Consider the following 16,149-nt stretch of genomic DNA (forward strand, 5'->3'; position numbering starts at 1 on the left):
AGTTGTCGAGGGGGCAGATTGTAGAATGTTTTTTAAAGTTAACATTTTACAGCTAAATGTTTTGACTCATTAATGCTTCACCTTGAAGGAACATTGTTTGAGTATTGGAGCTGCACCCAATTCAGAATTTCAAGGGTTGACTCAAATGTGGCAGTTTAATACGGTAGATTGACAATCCGCAATCCTCCTGACTCCCGACGAATGACTGAACTTCCTCTTTAAATGCAAATGTAAACATTTTCTTTGGCATTATTAGAGCCTGTAGGTAACATTAGCAAATATTCAGGGAACAAACCCTGCTAGCCCGGGTGACACACAAGAGTAAGTCCACTTTAGCCCACTATAGCCTTTTGGCCAAACGAAGCCAAGTCTTAGAATAACGAGCATATGTCATCGTCTCACTCCAGGGCTGTGGATGTTGTAACTGAAGTCTACCAAGACTTACAAACCCACGCCTTAATCTCACCGAAACACTGAGACTTACAAACAACCTACGGCACGTTATCAGTGCTGATGTCTGTGAGTAATTCCCAGCAATAAAAATATAGAGACATTTCTGATAGGGGAGGGGATACGGCCTCACAAACAAGACCTTTATTGCTCCTGCGGTGACTTTGACCTTGTTAGCTGGCGCTGACACAAGAAGACAGTTGCGGGACTCATACTTGAGACAAAACAATATCAGGGTTTGTGTCATCATCTGGAGAACTCTGGATTTGCAGAGGTTTGATATTTTGATATCAGAGGGTTATGAAAACGAGCTCTTGTTCCCAGCGTGTAACATGGTAAAAGAGTCTCAATCAGGAATTGACACATCTCAGATTTTAGATAAGGGCATGAGCACTCGATGCTGTGATCTGAATCATAAACAGAACCTTTCATTCAGCATCTTGGACATGTGATTATCACTAGTCTGATTCACAAGAAGTTTGACTTTGATAAAATAGATGAAAAAAAAACAACGATCTTTAATTGAATCACGGTCAAAAGAGACTTCGGGCAGAACAAAACTCTGTGAGGACAATAGAGCAACTCATTTGCAGTGAATTTATTGTGAGGTTCCACATCTGACTTGGAAGCTCAGGGGCATAAAGAGCATCGCACACTGAAGACACACATGCAAGGATACACCCATAGTTCCACTTACAGGGTAGCTAAGGGGAGCTCAGCACCCAGACGCTGTCCGATCCAGACCTGGACCAATAAACATGAATTAATACCATTAAATTATGGAGAATTATCACATTGTAGCACTACCGCTGTAGTTTACTGGCTCGCTGGTTAAGCATCCGCAAACATCTTACCAAGCAGTCGCAAGTGTCGCACAACCTGTTGTGACGCTACTTGGCTGATCAAATGTGTGCGCCCAGGGCAGTGCACATTCTGTACACCAAGCAGATCAGCTGGCTTCTCTCCAACTCCGAACTACATAGCAGGTGACAGTATGAAACCTACACAGTTGGATTTGGAAAAGTGGTCCAGCGCCCTGGATTCCAGCTCAATTAGAAGATCATATACCGCAAAACAGAAAAAAAGGAGTTGACACATATACAGAAGCATCTGTGAATCTGACTTTGTTGGCTGCTGAAGAGAAACCTCCAGAGTCCAGACTCTTTGAATTATTCAGGGAGCATGAAGTGATAGATCTCTGGGTGTGTTTATCTTTACTGACAGAGGCAACGCGCTTGAGCCTTTCTGAATTTGTTTGGTGAAATATTGAAGTTTCATCAAAGGACGACAGGTCTTTTATCTCTCTATTTGGAGAGAGTCTAGATTTGTAAAAGCTTGCAACAGTAAAGGTGTTTTTTTGTCATTTTTATGTCGTCACGGATGGGTATTTTCCTCTCAATGGTAGTTCCAGTACGTTAGGGATATTTTCAGTCATTGTATTTTCGTTCGTATCGTGAATTCACACGTAGATGAAGTCGTTTTTTTGAGTTCCCTTTTTTGGTTTCGCAAACTTCTAGTTTATAACAGCTTGGAGCTAAAGATGACACCACAAAAAAATCTATTTTAAGTTGTGTAGGAGAAGTTGAGTAGACAAAAAGGTTCCAAAAGGAAGCTCCAACGCATGCTCTAAACCTGCGATACACTTATGTCTGGGTTACCGGAACAAAGTTGTAGTAAGGTTCCTGTTGGGTGGACACAATTCCCCCCTTGGTTACCTTGCAAGGGCTCGATTGCTGTATCCTGAACTTGCCCCCCACCCTCGCTGATTATGATTGGCTTACTGAAATATAAACATGTCAGAGCCTCTTTTTTTTTTTCAGGTTGAGCCAAATCTTTCCCTTTTGCTAGCACAGCACAACAGAGGGATATCTGAATATGCGAGACGAGATTCTGCCCAGTCCCTGACCTCCAGCGTTGGCATGAACAAGCTACATTTCAAAATTTTGAGGAGACTCTAACTTCCAGTTGCCAGTTATAGTTTACAATTTGATAAGAATAAATGTGGGAATTGTGAGATGACATCTACAACTGGACAGTTTCCAACTAATATGAATGCAAATAAACTACAAAGCTAAATTATGTTGAGACGATAGCAGAGGGGTTGCAAAATCATGTTTCAGGCAATGCAATGCGCATTTTTTCAATCTTTCTTCACATGAGGCCAAAGCCCTGTTTAAAATCATCATTGGTCAAATCCATTCGGACCCCAAACACAAACTGGAATCTCAACTCTTTCAACAGATTAAGTATTTACACGCAGGCATCAGCTGTTAGTGATTCAATTCAGGCAAATGTTTGAGATCAAACAGCACACACGAAACAAAGAAACTATACAAATCAAGGATTTATCTGCAGAAACCCCTCTGGTTTGTCCAGTGATCCCACCCAGCTGCCTTATCTGGAGGTCAAAACAAACAGTTGAGTTTGGGCCAAATCAAGTAAATCTTATTTAAAGAAAATAAGCCTTTAGAAATATGATGTATGTGTTCCATAAAAACGATCTGGTATGTCTTAACAAAGCCTTCAAGGTGGCGAGCCTCAAACGCCTTTTGTTTAAACTGTCAAAGTCGACCATACATCAAATATACAGCCTGGATTCTCTGCTTACAGGATGATTTCATAGGCCTGACATGACTGGTCTTTTATCTCGCGGCTGTGTTTATGCCAAATTCTCCTTTTTATTACTCATGTTGACAGCAGAGGCAGACGGCGGTCCAGGAAGTCAGGGTTATAGCTGTGAATAATAAAGAGACAAACAGGCGAGCCAAGGAGACACGTGTGGTCAAGAGATGGTACGGTGATCATAACAATTCAAGGATTCAGAGCGGCTCTGCCTCTCTCGATTTAGGAGGAAATAAAAATTAATTTAAAAAAAAGAAGATTTCAAGTGGAAACATCCTTCACGACCCAAATCTCCCTTTTTCAACATCACAAGAAAACCTGCAGTGTGTTTGCTCAACTTTCCAAAGCCGAAGAGTAGCAGCAGTGATGTGAGATAACGTTGGCTCAGCGAGTGCTCCTTCTGCAAATGTCTAAGCTGGGGACTCCCAATGTTTGATGGGCACTTTTACGTCCTTATAAGGGTTTCATGGGGGAGTGCTGGCTGTTTCAGGCTATAAAATACACAAAATTTAAGATACAGCTGAGAAACACAATTCTAGACAGACTGGTAAAACATGAAAGTGAGTTCACAAACAAACGTTGCCACAAGCACTTAAATCAATTGCAGTTTTGTAATTTTCACAACTTATGCTTTTAATTTGTATATTATAATAAAGTATTGTTATTAAGTTATCATCATTGATTAATATTATTTCCCTAAAGCAGGCACTCAGTACGACCCTTTTATTGGTACGCAACATTGGCCTCTATCAGTTGTTATTGACAGTTTAAGGTGTAATGCAGAGTTGACATGTACAAGGTAGTGGGTCTGATACTGGCAATGAAAGCTCTGAGATCCATATAGCAAGAGATGTATTTATATTTTAGATTAAAGTACTGTTAAAACTGCAGGAAAATGTACTTAGAGTATCAAAAGTACTGAGCGAATGGTCCAACTGTAACTGCAATATTTCTCAGATGCACTGTATATTTATTTCTTCTAGAAGCCTACATGTGAGCTGCATTCTAAGCTTGGATGGTGGAGCTCATTTCGACACAAACGCTCTCTACTCACTACATCCATTTATCCAACAAGATTTCGCATCATAAATCTGCATCAACTGTCCTGGTATCCAAATATCCCATTGGAGCGACTGGGAACAACATTAAGTGACAGGTACCTTAAAAAACTACTCTAAGTAGCCTTGACCATTGGCTGCAGGTGCATGTCTATCTATCATCCATCCACTGCTCCCTCCACCTCTGTATACGGATGTTTTCACCCTTTATTTTGATGTCATGCCACTTCCTGCTTTCATTTGGTCGTTTCTCCAGCCTCTAGATAGCATCTGTCATGTATTCATGATTAGGAGGCGCTGGGTGGATCAGTAAAAGGCCAGTGTTGGTACCGTTTGCTCCCTCTGTACCTCCGAAGACGACGTAGACTTAGTAGGAGTTGGAGCTTCACCACGGGAGGCCTGTTGTTTGGTTCCTGTTTCTTTCTGTAAGTTACGCATCACCAACAGCTTTCTAGAAAACCACAACTTCCTCATAACGCTTCACCACATGGTCATGATTGTAACCATGATGTGGAAAGTAACCAAACCTTTAAAGTAGTTGTACCTTGAACCCAAGCCTTGATGTTTGCATAACTGAGTGCTTTGTACCTAAACCGAACCAGACGCATGATAATACATCACTACTTGTCATAACAGATTTTTGTTGTTGTTGTTGGTGGTTTTAGACATGTGTACTTAATCAAGTGCTGGTTTTTCAATGATTGAGGTGCCCTGGTAGGTTTGGCCCACCTAGCAGCCCTGAAGCAGGTGGTTTCACTAAGAACTATAAAAATCTTGTTGCTTCTTCTTCTTCTTGCCTCACTCCAGTCGTTTCACCCACTCTGTAAACCTTCAACCCTCTCATTTTCTCCCTTTTTGGTTCCCTTAACCCCCCCCCCCCACCACCACCACCACCACCACCCTCCACTATTCTAATCTGGTATGTTTGTCTTTTCAAGTGAAAATATCTTAAGACAACCAACAACTTTAGAAAGGATTGAGGAACACACAGACATGGAGAAAGCAGAGACGGAAGGGTGGAAAAGATGCAGAAGATAAGGAGAAGGAGCAGGGCTTGGAGGAGCTGTGCTTATTCAAAACAGAGAAGTTACGAGGTCAATTACAGGCAAAATACCTTCATACACTGTGTCCACACACAAAGCACCTGACATGAAGAGATCAGACTTTCTGGGGTTGATTGTAACTTTTATTTTTAATCGATATGACTGAACGGAACCGAGACCTCACCCTAAACCTCCAGGGTTCACTCCACGATAAAAGATTTACACATGAATCCTCGCGCAAGTCTGCAATAATGAGAGGATTTCGAGTGTGGGGTGAAAGACAAACATCAAAAGGTCAAAGTCAACACGAAAACTGGAGAGATGATCGTAAACGCAACAAGCAACTGGCAGGGCCTGGCCTCTCCTGCTACGTCTCAGTCTCTCCAGCTCTCCAACAAGAATATTTATTTTATTCAGCCGGGCCAAAGTTCCCTTTTTGTTTGAGCATTTGCTACTGGTGGGGTGCGAGCGGTGAAGTACTATACTATACTACTATATGTATGTGTATTACATTACTATACTGCTATATGTATTACATTACTATACTGCTGTATGTATGTGTATTACATTACTATACGCATCAGCAGGAACCCTGCTCCCTGCTGTCAAATTTCACTGTAAACTGTAAGAAGCTGGCAGGGATACAAAAAAAAAAAATTGAGTTCATCAGTTGTCATAATAATTTGGAGTTCATGAACTCAAAAGTTGATGTGAATGGTATTAAAATATGTGGAATTACTCGTAACTTTGATTACAATCTAATGAAGTTACAGATGAAGCCAATTCAAATAGTTTGAGAACATCTAACTTAAAAAAAAAAACAGTCAATTATTTCACTGTAAAATATCCAGTAGTTGTACCTCAGAACAATTTATCCTTTGCTCCACTCACTGCAGTAAATCAAGAGAGTGGATTAAAGTTGTAAAAAGAGTTCTTTGGTTCAGTTACACTTTCTGTTTGAGGTGTTTTTATATACTTTTTTCTGTATCTTTACAAAAAAGTGACCCCAAACATCATTTGCCTAAAGGCTGAGATCTCTGCTCTCTTGTTGAACTCACTTTAACTTTTGTTGCACCGGAATCAGAACAACCCAACAAAGCCAAGCAATCATGTTGAGTTAAAAGTGCACTTTGAAAGTAAAAATCCAGTCAGACATTACAAAGGCACACCGGGACGTCTTTGATATCAGACAGAATATTTTTCATTAACCTGGCATCAGTGCAGTGAGGGTGACGGAGGCGGGGCAGGATTTTTGGGGGTCGCCGGACAGGAACTCAGCCCGAGGGATGAATGGAGGGAGGGTGGTCGACGCCAGACACAGAGCTCTTTTGTGTTTGTGTATCAGCTGGAAATCACTAACAACACTGCGCCCCCCAACCCACCCCACCCCCCGTCCCCGTGTATGTATGCAGTTACGGCATGTTGGTGACTGACATTTGCTTTTGAATAGCTGACTTTTGGACGGAATAAGATAAGGCAGAGTTTCTTCAGCAGCAAAGCCAAGACTAAACCACAAGTTTCTTACTCTGAATTTTGTTTTTTTTACTCTGAATAATCACGTCACCCCACCCACCATCGCCTCATCGTCCGATTTACAGTTGGAGAAACATACTTGGCACGTAGCCCACTTCATTGACATATAGAGCAGGTCATGGCCGTCGCTGTTGGCAGCACACCTATGACTCACCTATCCATAGTACTGAATAAGGATGATACATTCACAGACATACATGGTATAAAAGCCATCGGTAAAAACCCAAACTAGCTCTGAGCACAAGGTTTTTCCTCCACTGTGGAGCCTTGATAGCACAGGTGCTTGTCCGGTCTGCAGCTACGAGTCTGGTCCTGTCCCAAAACTCAAATTAAGCCCTCAGGTTCTCCTCGTCTTTTGTGAAGTTGTAGTCATGTTGACTTCGGAGGTGGAAGAGCGACAGGGTTGGAAGTATGAAGCCCAGATGTGCTGGCATATAGCATAGAAAAGACAACACTGTCTGTCACTGTTCCACTGAAGTGCACCAGTGTCTATTAGTAGCACGTGGAACTGGTGGAGGAACGTCATCAACGTGGCGGTCATGGCACTTGCAGAGCTATTTTTAAAGATCTTAGATGAACTGCATGACCTTATTTTTTTTTGTCTTACGTTTTGTTCTCCATCGCCTCCACAAAACTAGTATGAAACAACACAGGGATTCTCAGCCGCAGCCTTCAGGGAGTGTCTTCTGTTATGGACTTGGAAGAAGCTGCATCACATGTATGTGAGGAGCACTTGTGACCAACCCTGGTGATCAAAAACAATGGAATTGAGTTGTCTGGCACACATTTCCCTGTTTCCAAGTATTCGAGTCCTTAAATTGTTAATATAAAAGGAAATCCATTCATTTCCTATGGAAACCTTTGTGATCTTCACTGTGTTTGAGCAGCTCCTCCCCTCCTGTTATTTTTAGACTGGTGTTTGACTGGAGTACGTTGGGAGCAAATATGCTACATAGAAGCTAAATGACTGGCTTTCGCTATCCTGGCAGCGGCTTACTGTGGATGTGACACAAATTCAGGTGAGGAAAAGCGAGTTAAATTAGCCTCTCACCCCGGCTCAATCAGCCGGTGCTTCTGTGGCCATGCGGTGGTGTATATTTCATGAAAACTAAGGGTGCACGAGTGTGGAAATGAGAGGACGCACAAGGACCACAAGGCCGCAAGCATGAGTTTCAGGACCGGACCAATGAGTCGATGTAGAAATATGGAGAGATCATGAATTTTATGGTCCCCATGCGATTGAAAAAACAATTTTCATGCTTGATGATGACTTGCAGTCATGTGTCTTTGAAAACTGTCCAGCGTGGCTTTGTGCTTTCAGGGTCATTTCAGTGTATCTCACTTATTTCACCCGATTTGTAGATTATTCTTTGAGAGGTTCTTCATAATGGAGCTGTTTAAGCACTGATTTTAAGCCGTACACTTGTAAAACACTACGACCTTTCATACAGCAAACAAGAGACACGCAGCGGGACGGACGGAAGGAACAGAACATCCATTCATGTGGTCTTCGAGTGAAATGTCAAAATATAAAAAGATAGAAGGAAGGAGACATTTGTGTTTGAGTCATCCATAAAGTTTAACATTCTGGTTCTCAAAAAGCCCCTGAACTCAGTGTGTCCCCCCATTACAGAGCACAAGGAGCTTTTCAAAACAATTTAGCACTCAACATGGCGGCGCACAGCTTTCTTAGGATTAAACACTTGAAGCCCTCTACATGCCCGTTCACACACGGATCGGTGACGTCAAATATAAGTCTTATATAAGTGCTTCAAAGGAAATTACTTGCTATGACGTTATCACTTCGACACAGTGCAGATGAGGAGATAGGAACCAACAATTCGTCTGTTTGAGACAAGGCAAGGCCAGGAGACTCTTAGAAAACTGAGCTTTGATAACCCTTTACTCCAGAGGCAGTTGAATGGGTCGCCCGTTCAGATAAAACACTTCTGTATTGCAGTGCAGCTACCCTCAACTGTCTTCCCGCCTCGGAAAACTGTGACTGTGAGCGACCGAACCAACAGCCCCCACGATGCAATGAGGCAATGCTCCAATAGCCTAAAACTTGAAAAGCATTTTAGAACACACATCTCAAGGTACTAGGGTTACTTGTGAGCATAATTAATGTGTCTTTAATCGTTTATTGATGAAATTTTGTTTTAAGATATAAGACAACAACCCTTACCCTAACCCTGGAAAAAATGGTACATTTGTGGTTCCAAGTTACAGTACAAGCTAGCGCAGCATTCAGCTTGGTGACGCATCCTGGTCGTCTTGCGCTCATTAGCTACTGCACACCACTTCAACACCGCTACCCTTCACACTGCAGCACCTCTGGCACACCTTAGGAGCTTGGGATGCAATTTTCGGATCAAATTCTTAATTGAGCAGGTCAACGTGTTAAACAGCTGCTGATATAAAAACTACAGGATGCCGCTGAAGACCAGACATGGTTTTCCAAATGGACTACAAGTGTGCTTTTGCTATGTAAATCATATTGACAAGGAACAAGGAAGCTTTTTTTAGCTGCTGTTGAGAAAAAAACCTTTTTTGTTCAACAGCACATGTTGGCTTCATTAACAGAGAGAAACTGTCTGGCTTCTACCATCTAAGACTTTTTATCCATGTTGGCTTGTGCTGAAGACAGAGAAGATAATGTCAAGGTTGCGCTGCCAACAGGAATCATCATTCTTCATCATTTTTTTTCCAAACAAAAGGCAGCACATCTTAATTAGTTAGTCTGTAGATTTCAGAGTAGCTTTGCTTTCAGCTTCTGAGCCCCATCTCAGTCTGAGAGATAAGTGCTACGCTCCTCTGAAGACGAATGAGTGCAGGGGAGCTGGCTTTGACCCTTTGACCCATAACAGCAAAGGAAAAACATTCCTCTACAAACAAAATAACTGCTGCTCAGCAAGTGGAGCATCTACCCTAAGTTTAAAAGGGAGAGAACCTGATTGCATCAGCAACACGGTAGCTTTTTACAGGAACACTTTAAAGACCCCCGCTCTTCCACACTTGGTCAAAAATGTAAAACAGCCATTCTGTACTTAGGTGTGGCTAAATTAGAAACCTTAAAATCTCCTGTGGACCCATACACCTTTAATCACTCCACAGAAACGTTGCAGCTTGGACGATTAGCTTTCGTTCCTGGATGGCGGTAGAGCGTTCGTGGTTTCAGGGCTTTGATTCAGAGCACCTAAAAGTCAAGCTGGCTCTGATTTTGTTTTTGTTTTTTTTGAACCCCCAAATTGGTAGGCCCCGGCAACTCACTTGTGTACTTTTTAGCATGCGTTTTTACTGAGATATTTTCATTTTATGACATTTTTCTTGTTAGGTTTGATGCTTCATCAACTGCTTTCCGATAGCTTCAACAGATATCCGTCAGTGCACTGATTTACCTTGGACATAGAAGAACCAAAGCTTTATTTTTATTGGGTTTTCTTTGATCTTTTGACTTTCAGAGCCTAATTCAGAAAAATTCTGATGTGAAATCTCTGTTATTAGTTTGTTGTTAGCAGCTATAATAAAATCGCTCTCTCATTTGAGCTCTGTTCTGTACATTTACCCATTTTTACGAACGTTTCCACCCATCGATCACATGGGTCCCTTTCTCCATAGTGGATTAGTCATAAATCTACCATCACATCCGCTCATGCACCAGGACCCAAAAGCAGGATTGACAAGCTCAGACATTGACTATTGACATTTATGGTCAGTAAATGCCTTCAAAAGTCAACGAGCAAACAAAAAAAAAGAAGTGTGTTTTACATCGCTAGTGCAGACCAAAACCCTTGAGAAGCTGCGGTCCTGATCCGGTTCCAGGCAAACCCTGGAGAGGATCATTTGTGGTCAGAATGTGACCCAACATTGGTACGACCCAACCAGTAAAGAACAGCTTCTGTAACCAGGTGTACTTTTAGGCAGCATGTGAGCGCCCATGCTTTGAAAAATAAACCAAAGCCAAAGTGAACGTTCTCATAGTTGAGACGCATTTGCTTTGATTTCTCTCAGTGTGAAAATGAAACGAACAAAGGGAAACGCTTCACTTTGATAGCCTTACATGATTAAGAACAGAGATACCAATTCCCCCTTGGAGACATTCTGGATAAAAGTAGGTGAGATAAGGCAGAATAACATGTGGCTTTGTCTCTCTCTTTTTTAAATTTTAAGGTAATTACAAACTTAAACGCAAATGAAATATATTAGTAATAGTAAATAACATCTTCTGGCCCGGGTGGAGTTTATTTATAACTCACACTTTGGGATTCACGACTGTAAAACATGCATTTTATAAGACTCAGATGCTTACCGCTGTGATTTACCACACTGATCTTAATGTAAGATACACTGCAGCTGAGACCCAGGAGGGGGGAAACTATTTCAGATGCCTGCAGAGGATGTGTTAACCCCGACCCCGTCTAAGAGGCTTATCCATCACTCGACTGGAAGCTCAGGGCTGATGTGTTATTGTTGATGTGTACATGATCTGAGGACAGCATGAAAGAGAAAGCGATGAAAAAATCCAGTGCTGAGAGCCTTGAATACCTGAGCTTAGCGGCACGCACGCCGTCACAGATCCTTCTCCCTGCAAGCCCTCAGTCATTTCCTGCTGTTTTGTAATTCCTCGATGCCTCGCTGATCTTCCTGAACATCATTCACATCACTATACTCTTACTGATATCAGACCCCTGTCGTCATCCGGGTCTGGGTCGCGGGGGCAGCAGCCTCAGCAAGGAAGCCCAGACTGTCCTCTCCCCAGCCACGCCCACCGGCTCTCAGCCTGATATTAGACCTCCACCCTGGATGCTCATTGTTTATGCTTAATCCACCTTCGTGCTTGTATTTATGTATCTATGCCGATGATATGCAGCTCTATTTATACAATCCTGACCTCTCAACTTTGACTACTGTGCAAAATTATCTGGCAGAGATAAGGAACTGAATGCTTCCAAACTTTCCTCACTGAAATCGCAATAAAAAAAATATCCAGTCTGACGTTTTCCAACCTCACTCTACACCTCAGGTCCCTGGCAACAAGTAAAAAACCTCCCTCCAAGAAAGCGAAGCAGAAGAAATTTGGCCTCGGTTATCTGTCCAGCAGTTGGAAATGCTGATTCGTGCTTTTGTGTCTCCACGCTATTTGTTGACCTGTTTAACTCAAGACGGCATTTGAACTTTGTCCAAAATGTACAGCGGTGAGACTCCTCACAAATACCTGACATCACCCCGGTCGTAAGGAAATCACTCCGGCTTCTTCAGGTTCCACTTCCAGATCCTCCTCTTGCTCCGCTAAGGCCCTCCTGACCGTATCAGCTAATACCTCGTGTGTACCCCCCAGGTCCTCTGATCCAGGCGTGCTAGTTTGGTCTCATATTTGATGTGGGGGACCAGGCTCCCTCTGGGAATCAGGTCAGCAATGTTTCCTTGGTTTCCGGACCACAGCTTGGGCCTTACAGTAGGCCCCTGGTTTTTATGTGCAACCACACCGCCACCCTACCATTCTGTATCACTAAATAGATCATTTTAATAAACAACATGTATAATCCTTTGGGTTACATTCATGTGTATTCATAAATAGTGGACATGTGAGTGCTCACGTTTGAAGTATTTGGTTGTTCCTCTTGTGAAGACGGTTTAAATAAGAATAGTCTTAATCCCTACTTGGACTCCTTTGTGCTGGGTTTATTTTGGATTTGTTAGGTCCTAAATGACATCATAGTCTTCAGGTTGATGGTAATGAAGCTCTGCTGTGATAACAAGAAGACTGGATGAATCACTGTAACGGATATTAAATGTATGAGAGTGTCCCATAAAGTGCATTTTCTATTTAATCTTCCTGATTATTGGTTGGACCTGCTGAGGTTCGACTGTGCATTTCAAACCACACAATGTTTTTATTATTTTCCCATCTTTCCTTCTTGACTCTGTTCTAATACCTTCCTCCTCTCTCTCTCTCTCTCTCTCTCTCTCTAACTTCAGTTTGAGCTGATATACGTCTTCAGCCGCCAGAGTACGATAAATCATGCCGCCTCCTCCTGAGCTGTTCAGCACAAAATGTGTCTTTCTGCATCCCTGGACAGGGTTTCCTGCTGAGCAGTGGTGGAGGAGAACCAGAACAAAGAGGACGGTTTGACTGTTGGGACGATAACGTGCACGGTGTTTTAAGACAGGGCTAGAAAAACGTAACATATCCTTCAACGGCCTATCAATCAAAGCTTTATTCATTTCATAAATGTCAGTCTTTTCTCAGTTCCTCAGCTGCTGGATTTGATTTTCACCAACATTTAACTGAGAATGAAAGTGATGCAAGGCAGAATATTTTAAATGACACGTAAGAAAACGTACTGGTTACTGATGCAATAAATATCTTAAAAATAAAATTACTTTGAAGTGGCACATTTGGGGGCTATAGTTTAGGTATTGGAGCACTGCTAAAACCAAAGCCTGGTAAGTTGCATTTGTCCAATTCCAAAAAAGCAAAAGCAAACAAAAAAAAACCCACCCTGTAGAGAGTGTTTTACTTGTAATAAGTAAAATAATCCGCCTGTGGAGTGAACAAATGTACTAAATGCTTAGCACGTATGTGGATGATATCGTCCTAAACCTTGGGGAATGCTACAGGCTTTTTTAGCCATTAAAAAAAAATTTTCCTTTATGCTACTATTTTTGAATTTATTGTCATAAAATATAAATAAATGGCCATTTTCATAATTTTGATTTTTGCATGAATATACCCCCCTAATAATTGAAGCCATTTACCATTTTTCCTCGATATTTTTGTGTTCGTATTTTTCAGCGCATGTATTCCTGTATCTCACCATACCAGTGTGATCTCAGACTCCTTAGGTTAGAAAACAAGATTTTGAAGAATATGCTACTTTTTAAGCACAACAAGATCTTTTTGATGATAAATAACTCCAGAAGTTTACTTGGCTGGTTTTTGCAGTGAAACTTAAGGTTTTCTGAGCCATGCAGATGAATTTTCCATCTTTCCCTTCTTTTGCTGCGATGTTTGTTATTTTTTGTCTTTTTGGTCAATTGGCCCTTCTTCGCCTCACCTCCTCCTCTCTTTGTGGGGCCTTTACTTTCCCTCTCACATCAAACGTTCCCTCCTCCTTGTGTTTCTTTCGTCTGTGCAGTCTTTCCATCATGTCTCCACATTTTGAGCAGTTTGCAAGCAGTTTGGCACGTCTGTACGTGTTCATCACCATCTTCATCATCTCACACCGTGGACCGCGCGCGTGCGCACACACACACACACACACACACACACACACACACACACACACACACACACAGACATACTTGTCACTTCATCACGGTCTTCACTCACACCCTCATTCCATTTAAAACACATTGAATGGACTCTATCTCACTCTGTATACTGGAATTGTACAAATTCGCTCATAGACATCCAATTTCTTGTCAATCATCTGACGCGGCAGTGCAGTCTGATAAAGCGTCTCGTTTTGAACACCTGCATTTGTATTTTTAAACTGCAATCAAACGCACCTTTTTGTCTTACTCGTTTTTGAAGTGACGTCTTTCTGTGCCACAATGCTAGCACCTCTTGTCTTTGTGTTATTTTGTTCTTATTTTTTCTTGCCAAAATGAAGATTGAGGATTCAAAACTGCGTAGTTTATCAGTGAACTACATCCAAGCATCCTTTTTGGACCTGTTGGTCTGTGTGCCAAAGGGCATAGAGGCAGAGTGTGTGCATGTGTGTGTGTGTAAATCTTTATACATCATGGCGTTATTGCAATACGGCCTGATCAGATATCTAAATCCAGAATAAGTCTGAGTCCACATCTCGACTTTTGCTCGCCCTGTAATTGAATGGACACAGTTCACAGCAGTTGCACGATCTCAACAACACCGAGAGCTCAATATTTCACACAGGACTCAAACTCAAAAATATTTCCACTTGTTGCAAAACAGCATGAGATGAAACGGATTTCTAGCAGATTTACAAGCATGATGGGCTCTCCCTCCCAGCACCTGCTAGCTGCAACAGCTGGGGACGTCTTTCCAACAGGCCGTTGCAATTCACTGCAGACAGACCTGACTTATATTTGACCCAAAAGTTGATCTAAATTCTTCTGTTCAACTGTCCCCTCACTTGCCTTTGTTTCACAATAGTATAAGCCGTCTCGTGGGATAGCTAGGCTAACATCCGAGGCACGGACCACCACTGAGGATTAAATCTAAACCTCAAAGTTTGTAAAACTGATTGATTGATCTATACCAATTTTCTCTGTAACCATACGAGATATTTTTTACCATTTCTGTTTGGACAGCTCAAATAAAAACTTGTAGAATTCTGGTGGTGTTTGTCCAACCTTTAGGAGAGGGTCAAGCTAGTATTTTCCAATCTGAATGCTATCTTACGCTAACTCTGATATGTATGGGTCTTTTTTTATTAATTTAAAAAAAATATATGACATCCATCCATCCATTCATTTTCTATACCGCTTAGCCATTAAGGGTCGGGGGGTGGAGCCTATCCCAGCTAACATGGGTGAGAGGGGGGGTTTCACCCTGGACGGGTTGCCAGTCCATCGCAGGGCCATCAGGAGCTACTGGGGGTTCAGTGTCTTGCTCAAGGATACTTGGACATGGTCACCATGTGGGGGGAGTGAGGGTCAAACCAGCGACCCTTCGGTTGCCAGACGACCACTCGACCTCTGAGCCATTCAGCCCCTAATATGTAATACTTCCTTAAAAAAAAAAGGTGATCAGATATATAAGTAATTTCGGTAGAAAAACTGCTTGTGAAGACAAGGCAGAGTACTCACAAGCAGCTAGCTCATCAGTAGCTACATCAGTAGACGTAGAACTATTTTTACAAGCCCGTGTTGTACTTTTAGTGCTGTGCCGTGAGGACCTGGAGCTCCTCAGGCCTTTCGATCTTGTGGTGACTTGAAAATACAGTTACGTATTTTCAATTGTAGGGAGTTTGGATTATTTTTCTGCCTCCACGTGCTGGTGTCAGCCACGAGCTGGAAGCCGTCTGCTTTCGGGTAACACTGTCATTTGTTTCCAGTTCTTTTTTGAGGAATTCCTTTGGGGGGAACTACTTCAGATTTGGCACAAATGTCACTGGGATTCAAAACTAAACTGGGATTTTCTTAGTCAAGGGTCAAGTTCACTCCCCTCTCATTAATATGGATCTGTCCAATTATCTGTCCAATTATTGCAATAGCTCTGGAATTCTTTGAACAAACTACTTCAAATGTGGCACAAACACCCACTCTCGCACTCTTGGATGATCTGACAAGGTTTTGTGGTCAAAGGTCATTGTCACCTCATATCTCGCGATGGATGTCTGATTGTCTCCAGCACTTTGAGGAGCAAATCTGGCACAAACATCCACTGGGATTCAAGGATGAACTGAAAAGACCCTGACGGTCAAAGGTCACAGTAACCCTGCATGAACATGACA

General features: G+C 42.2%; 1 protein-coding gene and 1 long non-coding RNA gene across 3 annotated transcripts in view; one reads left to right on the plus strand and one right to left on the minus strand.

Moving 5' to 3' along the window:
- Positions 1–16,149, plus strand: part of LOC147238811 (uncharacterized) — a 51,710-nt gene that overhangs the window by 34,905 nt on the left and 656 nt on the right. The window contains exon 3 of one of the 2 annotated variants that reach the window (XR_015111829.1): positions 4,056–4,144. The exons of the other annotated variant lie outside the window; for it this stretch is intronic. This is a non-coding gene — a long non-coding RNA (uncharacterized LOC147238811). Of the gene's footprint in view, positions 1–4,055; positions 4,145–16,149 lie in introns of those variants that run through there. 2 annotated transcript variants of the gene reach the window in all.
- tnfsf10l (TNF superfamily member 10, like) overlaps positions 1–16,149 on the minus strand; it is a 66,044-nt gene that overhangs the window by 19,372 nt on the left and 30,523 nt on the right. The gene's annotated exons all lie outside the window — the stretch shown is intronic.

Source organism: Aulostomus chinensis, chromosome 24 (genome assembly GCF_037954235.1).
Source record: "Aulostomus chinensis isolate RoL2024-O1b breed Wild chromosome 24, RoL_Achi_v1.0, whole genome shotgun sequence".
In the NCBI taxonomy this organism is placed as follows: domain Eukaryota; kingdom Metazoa; phylum Chordata; class Actinopteri; order Syngnathiformes; family Aulostomidae; genus Aulostomus; species Aulostomus chinensis.